This window comes from Marmota monax, unplaced genomic scaffold (assembly GCF_021218885.2).
Source record: "Marmota monax isolate L192 unplaced genomic scaffold, Marmota_monax_Labrador192_F-V1.1 WCK01_AAM20220418_F8-fsc00043, whole genome shotgun sequence".
Lineage (NCBI taxonomy): Eukaryota > Metazoa > Chordata > Mammalia > Rodentia > Sciuridae > Marmota > Marmota monax.
This window is the reverse complement of record NW_026691982.1, coordinates 10,565,676-10,575,553: the sequence shown is the minus strand read 5'-3', so window position 1 is coordinate 10,575,553 and position 9,878 is coordinate 10,565,676.

Here is a 9,878-nt window from a genome sequence, read left to right as displayed (position 1 = left end):
GCTTGGGAACTAGGTAGGGGAGGGACAAAGAATATGGATTTTTTTTTAGAGAAAATGGTGTGTCATAATTTTTGTTATGAAATAAAAAACATTCCATCATTTAAACAAAGGTTAAACGATTTTGCAACTAGAAATTCTGCACTACCATACATTCTTGGCAAAATATTCCATGAGGAGGACATGAAAAACACCAAAGAGAGGTATTATACTAAAGGAAAAATTAATCAAATGAGAAACTAATTCAAGTTAAAAACCAAACTAAAAATCACTGGGAATCAAGTCATGTCTCAATAATAACCCTGAATGTTAATACATAAATTCATTATTCAAAACATATAGACCAGCAGATTGAATTTTAAAAAGAGACCCAACAATATGCTATCTTCAAGAGACTCATCTCATAGGAAACGACATTCATAGACTAAATGTGAAAGGTGGGGAAAAAACATATGACTGATATGGACTGTGTTAGGAAGCGGGGGTCTCCATATTAATATTAAATACAGTAGACATTAAGCCAAAGTTAATCATAAGGGATAAAGAAAGATATCTCATACTGCTTATGGGAACCATACATCAAAATGACATAACAATTATGAATGAATGTGCCCCAAACAATGGAGCATCTCTGTTCATCAAACAAACTTTTCTTAATTTCAAGAGTCAAGTAGACCACAACACAATAATACTGGGTGACTTTAACACATCTCTTTCACCACTGGATAGCTCTTCCAAACAAAAGCTAAACAAAGAATCAATAGAATTCAATCTATAGAACAATCAATAACTTAGACTTAACAGACATATATAAAATATTTTATCCATGAAAAATGAAATACACTATCTTCTCAGCAGCACATGGATCTGTCTCTAAAATAGACCATATATTAAGCCACAAAGTAACTCTTAGCAAATACAAAAAAGTAGAGATACTACCCTGCATTCTATCAGATACTAATGGAATGAAATTAGAAATCAATGGTAAAATAAAGAATAGAAGCTACTCCAACAACTGGAGGCTAAATAATATGCTATTGAAGGAACAATGGATTGCAGAAGACATCAAAGAGGATATGAAAAAATTCTTAGAGGTAATTAAAACACTGATACAATACATAAAAATCTCTGGAACACTATGAAGGCAGTACTAACAGGAAAGTTCATTGCATGGAGTTCATTCCCTAAAAGAAGAAAAAGTCAACCAAAAATGACCTAACCTTCCATCTCAAAGCCCTAGAAAAAGAAGAACAAGTCAACACCAAAAGTAATAGAAGACAGGAAATAATTAAAATTAGAGCTGAGGTCAATGAAATTGAAAAAAAAAATGACATAACAAAAAGTTGTTTCTTTGAAAACATAAATAAAATTGATAATTTTTTACCCTGCTAATGAGAAGAAAGAATGCCCAAATTATTAAAATCCATGATGAAAAAGAAAATAATCATGATGGATACTATAGAAATACAGAAGATAATTAGAAATTATTTTGAAAATTTGTACTCCAATAAAATATAAATTATTGAAGCCATCGACAATTTTCTAGAGTCATACAATTTATCCAAACTGAATCAGGATGATATACACAAGTTAAAAACATTAATTTCAAGCAATAAAATAGGAAACACAATCAAAAGCCTACCAACAAAGAAAAGGCCAGAACCAGATGGGTTCAGAGCTGAGTTCTACAAGACTTTGAAAGAAGAACTAATACCAATCCATCTCAAATTATTCCATGAAATGAAAACTTCAGATCTATATCTCTAATGGACATAGTTGTAAAAATTCTCAGTACAATTCTGGCAAATCAAATACCCAAAAATATATTAAAAAGATTGTACACCATGATCAAGTGAGATTCATCCCAGGGATACAAGGTTGGTTCAACATATGGAATAGACTCTAGTCATATGATCATCTCAATAGATGCAGAAAAAGCATTTCACAAAATACAGCACCCTTTCATTTTCAAAACTCTAGCAAAACTAGGGACAACAGGAACATAGCTCAACATAGTAAAGACTATCTACACTTAACCTCAGGCTGACATCATTCTAAATGGAGAAAATTAAAGGCATTCCCTCTAAAAACTGGAACAATACAGGGATGCCCTCTCTCACCACTTTTATTTAACATAGTTCTTGAAACACTGGCCAGAACAGACAGAAGAAATTAAAGGGATATATATAGAAATAGAAGAACTTAAATTAGCATTGTTTGCTGATGATATGATTCTATACCTAGAAGACCCTAAAAGCACCACGAGAAAACTTCTAGAACTAGTAAATGAATTCAACAAATAGCAGGATATAAAATCAACAACCATAAATCAAAGGCATTTCTGTTTATCAGTGACAAATCCTCTGAGAAGGAAATGAGGAAAACTACCCATTTACAATCACCTCAAAAAAAAACTTGGGAGTCAACTTAATGAAAGAGGTTAAAGATGTATACAATGAAAACTACAGAACCCTAAAGAAGATCATAGAAGATAGAAAGATCTACCTTGCTCCTAGATAGGCAGAATTAATATTATCAAAATGACTATACTACCAAAAGCACTATACATATTTAATGCAATTCTGATCAAAATTCCAGTGGAATGCTGCCGCAGTCTGTCTGGGCACAATCAGGAGCCACTTGTCAAAAGAAACTAACTTTATTTTTAGAACCACACACGCCAAACAAAACAGCCTCTCAGGAAAAACCCTCAGAGCCTCAACTGTCACCACCGGCTTTCCACAAGCCTCTCTCTCCCCCACAAGCTTCTCTCTCCCCCACAAGCTTCTCTCCCTCTCCCACAATCCTCCTGCTTTTGAGGCCGATTGGCTGGGTCACGTGGGCGGAGCCAAAAAAGTCCCCCAATGAGCAGCTCCGTGGTCTGAAAGGGCAGGGAAAGAGCCCAATGAGCATCACCGCAGAGGAGTCAATCAGCTAGATGTTGCTGGGGCCGAGGAGCCAATCAGCTAGATGTTGCTGGGGCCGCTGTGAGCCAATCATCAGCCAGCAGCTGGAAGTTTGCTGGCAGCTGGAAGTTTGCTGGGGCCCCTTTGGCTGTGGCTCTCAACATCTCCCCCTCTCTGTTTAAACAACAAGCATGTGGCTTAGGGACCGTGCCTGTTAGGCAGTCCAATTCAACATATGGTCCTTACCCGTCATCGGATGAACTGACCTCTAGGCGTCAGCCTCCTGTCTTAGGTTGGTACCACTGCAATTGGATCATACCCGTCACTGACTACCGGTCCAGCATACAGCCATACTTGTGGATAGGCCTTTGCACCTGTGGGGGTGTGAGGTTCTTTGCCTCACCTCTGTTGGCCCCCAAATTTTAGACCATCACTAGTAGAGGAGGATGCAAAATGCCATGACATTAAGCCAATTGACGGCTCCTTTGAAAAATCACTGGTGACACCATCAGCAAAAATACCCCAACACTACCACAAGTCGATGCACCAACAGATAGTTCACAATGCATACAGGTGAGCTCACAATGTGTCCAGGCAAGTTCTGCAAGCAGTTCAGTGATGGCTATTGTAGAAGCTGTAGATTGGTTTTATCTTTGACTTCACCAGCACTGGGATGAAGATAGGAATTCTGGCAATAATGGCTAAAGAAAAAATTATGTAACATTACAGAAGACACTAAAAGAAAACAATTTTCTTAACAATTTACATTGTCTTCACCGGCACTGGGATGAAGATAGGAATTCTGGCAATAATGGCTAAAGAAAAAATTATGTAACATTACAGAAGGCACTAAAAGAAAACAATTTTCTTAACAATCTACATTATCTTTAAGAGAATTATTAAATATAATGAAAAGGAAAGGTGAAAGTAAACAAACAGATCTGTTAACCTTCTTTTTTGTTTACATATTAAAACAATCCTCAACAGTTGTTTACCCAATTTAAATTAAACCATATAAATCACGTGAAAAAAAAAATATTTGGATCCATTTTATCATGAGCGCTCATCATATATGATATATGGACATACGTACATTCAAACATATAACACAAAACACAAGTGTGCACACATAATATAATACATACAACACATAACATTATAGTAAAGGCCTTATAACTTTTTACAGGTGAAATCTCCATTGCAATGTTTAAAAACTCTATAGTCAAAAAATAGAACTGATCAGCAAAACATTAACCTAGGTCTGTATGAGCTCAAAAAACAAAATAGAACTTCATGATATGGCAAAGGGCAATAATAAAATAGATATTGAAAAAAGCATCCTGGTTCTGTTGCAGATGTAAGAATAGCCAAACTGGAGTTTTGGATATCAGTTGTTATGGATTTGAGCCAAATCATCTTCTTTTTGGTCTGTAGAAATCGCTTTAGTTAATCTTTCTGGAATCCAAATCGGCTGCTGTTCTCCCTGTGGAAACACATAAACAGACCCCCGACTCCAGACAATCACTGGGTCAGGACCTTGGTTAATCTCTCTGGAATCCAAATCGGCTGCTGTTCTCCCTGTGGAAACACACAAACAGACCCCCGACTCCAGACAATTACTGGGTCAGGACCTTTCCATTGTCCTGTTAGAATATCCTTCCAAAGTACATTGGGCTTATGTACATTTTTTGGACACATATGCCTTTCCGCAGCACTAAGTCCTGATGAATCCAAATTTAAAAAGTTTAGAGTAAAAAGCGTTATTTTAAGTTTATCTTTGGGGAATATATACCCCTTCCCAATTCCTTCTTTTTGCTTTAATAAGTACATTTTAATAGTTTGATGAGCTCTTTCAACTATGCCTTGTCCCTGTGGATTGTATGGGATTCCTGTTATATGAGTAATGCCAAATGTTGAGCAAAATTGTTTAAAAGAGGTAGAAGTATAACCAGGGGCATTATCTGTTTTTAACTGTTTTGGAACACCCACAGTGGCAAAATTTTGTAAGCAATGAGCTATAACATCTTTAGTTTTTTCTCCGGCATGAAGGGAGCCCATCAAAAATCCAGAAGAAGTATCAACTGTAACATGCAAATATTTTAATTTTCCAAATTCTGGCAAGTGTGTGACGTCCATCTGCCAAATATGGTTAGGTATCAATCCTCTAGGATTGACTCCAAGATTAACTTGTGGTAAAAAGGTCACACAATTTTGACATTGTTTTATTATTTGTCTAGCTTGTTCCTTAGTTATTTTAAAGTGCTTTTGTAAAGTATTAGCATTGACATGGAACTTTTTATGAAAATTTATAGCTTCTTCTAGTGTAGAGAAAATATGTATGTCATGTGTAGTTTTATCTGCTAAATCATTGCCCAAACTAAGGGCTCCAGGCAATCCTGTATGTGCCCTGATATGTCCTATAAAGAATGGATCTTTTCTGTCCCAGATTAGACTTTGTATAGTGGAAAGCAAAGAGAAAACAGTAGAAGAAGGGGAAATCCTACCAGCATCTTCAAGAGATACTATAGCATTAACTACATACTGACTATCAGAAAATAAATTAAATACAGAATCTTTAAACATCACAAAAGCTTGTAAAACTGCATTAAGCTCTACCTTTTGAGCTGATTGTTTGGGTACTAAAAATGTAAAAGTTTGATCAGGGGTAGCTACTGCTGCAGTACCATTATTTGACCCATCAGTGAATATATTTGGAGCATTCATGATAGGTGTTTTTCTTGTCATTTTTGGAAAAATTACAGGATGCAATGACCAAAAAGACAATAAAGGATTAGATGGTAAGTGGTTATCAAATGAAACATTAGATTTGCACATGATTATTGCCCAAGTATTTAACTCATTAGCTAACTCATCAATTTGATTCATAGTATATGGAGTAATAATTTTATTGGGAGAAGTTCCAAACACTCCCTTTGCTGCTTTTATTCCTTTGAGTATTAATTGTCCTACAGCCTCAGGATACCTAGTAAGAATAGTGTTAGGGGAATAAGATAAATGTATCCATAATAATGGACCTTCTTGCCAAAATACTCCTGTAGGAATATTTTTTGTTGGTAGTACAATAAATAATAAAGGCAAACTTATATCAATTCTATCCAAATGCATATTTTCCATATATGTTTCAATGATTTTTAATGCCTTTCTTGCTTCAGGCGTTAACATTCGGGGTGAATTTGGATCTGATGGACCTTTTAGGATATCAAATAAAGGTCCCAACTCTCCTGTTGGTATACCTAAATAAGGCCTTATCCAATTTATGTCTCCTAATAACTTTTGAAAGTCATTAAGTGATTTGAGTTGATCTACTCGTATTTGAATTTTTGGTGGACGGACCATGGTTGAGGATAATAGAACTCCTAAATAATTAATTGGAAAATTTAATTGTACTTTATCTATTGCTATCTCTAGATTATAATTTTTTAATAAGTTTGTAAGTGTGGCATAACATTCTAGCAATGTGTTTTTATCTTTGTGTGCTAATAATACATCATCCATATAGGGAAATATTTGTAGTTTAGGATTTTGATTTCTAAGTGGCTGGATTACTTTGTTAACATAAATTTGACACATAGTTGGGCTGTTAGCCATCCCTTGAGTGAGTACTTTCCATTCATATCTCTGATCAGGACCTTCATGATTCAGTGCAGGGATAGTAAATGCAAAACGTGGACTATCCTCAGGATGAATTGGAATTGAAAAAAAACAATCTTTAATATCTATAACTAAAACATACCAGGTTTTTGGCAAAGCAGACAACTGAGGAATCCCTGATTGAGCAGGTCCCATAATAACCCTGTCATTATTAATGGCTCTTAAATCTTGCAATAATCTCCATTTACCAGATTTCTTTTTGATGACAAAAATGGGAGTATTATGGGGAGGTAAAGAAGGTTGTATATGTCCTTACGCTAATTGTTGTTTGACCAGGTCATGGGCTGCTTGTATCTTTTCTTTAGTCAGGGGCCACTGAGGAACCCATACTGGTCTTTCTGATTTCCAAGTAATTTTTATTGTCTCAGTGGCCCTTTCTGAAAATCCAACCTATGTCTGTCTGTTCCTTGGTCTATTTGTGTTGGTGCTGCTATACCTTGTTCTTGTTTTTCTAATCTTTTTCCTTTCCTAAAACCTTGTCTAGTCATAATAGTGGGGGCATTTTGGTTGATGTTATTTGTTAATGTCAAACCTAATTGATCTAGGACATCTCGTCCCCATAAATTTACGGGAAGATGATCCAATACATATGGCTGTATAGTTCCTTCACATCCTTCAGGATCCTTCCAATCTAATACCATTGCACTTCTATGGGGATTAGTCGCCACTCCTAGGCCTCGAAGCGTTTGAGTGGCTTGTTGTAATGGCCAATGTTTTGGCCATTCTTGACGAGAGATGATGCTAAGGTCTGCACCTGTATCCAGTATCCCATTAAATTCATGTCCTTGAATATTTAGTTTTAGCATGGGGCGAGAATCTAAATTTAAAGAAAGCATAGCCCAATCTACACCTGTGGAGCCTAATCCCTTGGAACCTCTTTCTACAGTACGACTGGAAAATTTATCATGTAGGCTGGGTATTATTAGTAACTGTGCTATTCTATCTCCTGGTGAAATTACTGATATACCCTTTGGAGAACTGGCTATAATTTTTATTTCACCTTCATAATCGGGATCAATTACCCCAGGACTTATCATAAGTCCTTTTAGAGTAGAAGAGCTGCGTCCCAATAATAAGCCTACTGTTCCTTTGGGAAGAGGTCCTTTCACCCCTGTGGGAATGATTTGAACTCCCATCTCTGGAGTTAGTACTGCTCTGGCGGAGGCGCAGATGTCCAACCCTGCGCTCCCTCTGGTTTGTCTGATGAGGGATCTGATGGACAGTGTGTCCTGGGCACTACCCTGATGGGGTTGCTGGGTTCCTCGAGTGCTCCGTATATTTGTGGTTTTGGGCCCCGGAGCATTGGGCCCCCCTGTCCATTTTTTGGCAATGGAGCCCGATGCCTTTCTCTACGATATCGTGGATAAACACCTGGTCCTTGTTCGTTTTTTGATAATGGAGTACCCTCTATGGTGGTTTGAGAACGGCATTCATTAGCCCAATGTCTCCCTCTACGGCATCGTGGGCAAATACCTGGTATTCTACTCCTTTGATACCTAGTTTTGTTAAACCCTCCTCCAATGGGGCAATTCCTTTTAAAATGTCCTGTTTGTTCACAATTGTAGCATGTTCTTGGCCTGGCATCTAAAGCCTGTTTTACTGCAGCTGCCACAATTTGCCCTTGTTCATTAATGTCTCTGGCATCTAAAGCCTGTTTTACTGCAACTGCCACAACTTGCTCTTGTTCATTAATGTCTCTACATAATTTAATATATGTGTTTAAATCTTCATGTTTCCATGGTCTAATGATATCTCTGCACCAACGATTCGCTTGCTCATAAGCCAGGTGTTTTAGTAATGGCATTGCTTGTTCTGTATTCCCAAAAACTCTGGTAGCTGTTTGAATAAGCCTATCTACAAATTCAGCATAAGGTTCATTAGCTCCTTGTATTACCTTAGATAATTGACCTTGTAAACCTCCATGTCCTTGTAAAGTCTTCCATGCCTTAATTGCATCTGCAGCAATTTGTGCGTATACGCCAGGATCATATGCAATTTGTTGCTGCTGATCCTCATAAGGTCCCTTTCCTAACAACATATCTAGATTTCTCTGAGGATAACCAGCTGCTGCATTTCGCCTAGCCGTCTCCTTGCAAAATTCCTCATTGGCAACCTTCCATAACAGGTATTGTCCTCCATTTAGCACAGCTTTACACATATTAGCCCAATCTGCTGGCGTCATGTTCAAGTTGTTAATGGATTCGACCATGCTTACAGTGAAGGGTGCTTGAGGACCATAGGTTGTTACAGCCTCTTTTAGCTGCTTCACTGTTTTGAAATTTAAAACTTGGTAAAATCGCTGCCCTCCTGCCTCAAATACAGGGCATGTTAATATTTGAGATCTTGTCTCAGGATCCCAACTATCAACTGTGGGGGTTGGGGGCCTCCCAGCATATGGAGGTGGCGCTGTTGGTTGGACACTTACGCCCTCTGGTGATAGAAAGGTGTTAGTAGCAGTCTCCTGTAGAGGTGGTGCTGTTGGTTGGACACTTACACCCTCTGGTGATAGAAAGGTGTTAGTAGCAGTCTCCTGTTGTAACTTTCCCCCTGATGGCTTTTTCTGTTTTACACTTTCTTTCTCTGTCTGACTAGCTTGAGAGGCCTTCTCTTTTAGTTGAATCTTTTCCTCTGTCTGACTAGCTTGAGAGGCCTTCTCTTTTACTTGAATCTTTTCTTCTGTCTGACTAACTTGAGAGGCCTTCTCTTTTACTTGAATCATTATGCCTTCTCCTTCCTCTACCATTGTCTGAACTGAAGGCTTTGGACTAAGCAAACAAGATATGAACGTCCACAATGGCAATGTGCCAACTGGCAGAGTCCCTGGGCTTTTCTTTTCTATTCTTTTTAAATCTTCACCATGATGGTTCCATTGTGATATATTTAACAACTCCTCCTTAAAAAGCCATGGGCTACATTTTTGTATTGTATCAACGTATGCCCTGACTGCTCTTGATTTTACTGGGATGCCTCCTTCCTCTAACAATTTACTTAACACTCTTTCAGTTTGTTTTTTACTAATTTCTGATCCCATATTTCTACTATAATACAACCCAACAAGATGACGCCAAACAAAACCGAGACAGAATGAAATAAAAAGGGAACAACAAAAAGTCATTATAGCCTTTCTATCCTCCTGACATGTGCATCCGTCCTTTCTCCCTATCTGTTCCTCAGACGTAAATAGTTTTTCCTCAGATGTGAGCGGTTTTTCTTCCGTCTCACTCATCTCCAGGGACAGGCAACTTAAAACAAAAGTGAAGCAAAATAAAAGAGGAATCTTAAAATGGCTACCCATCCTCTCGC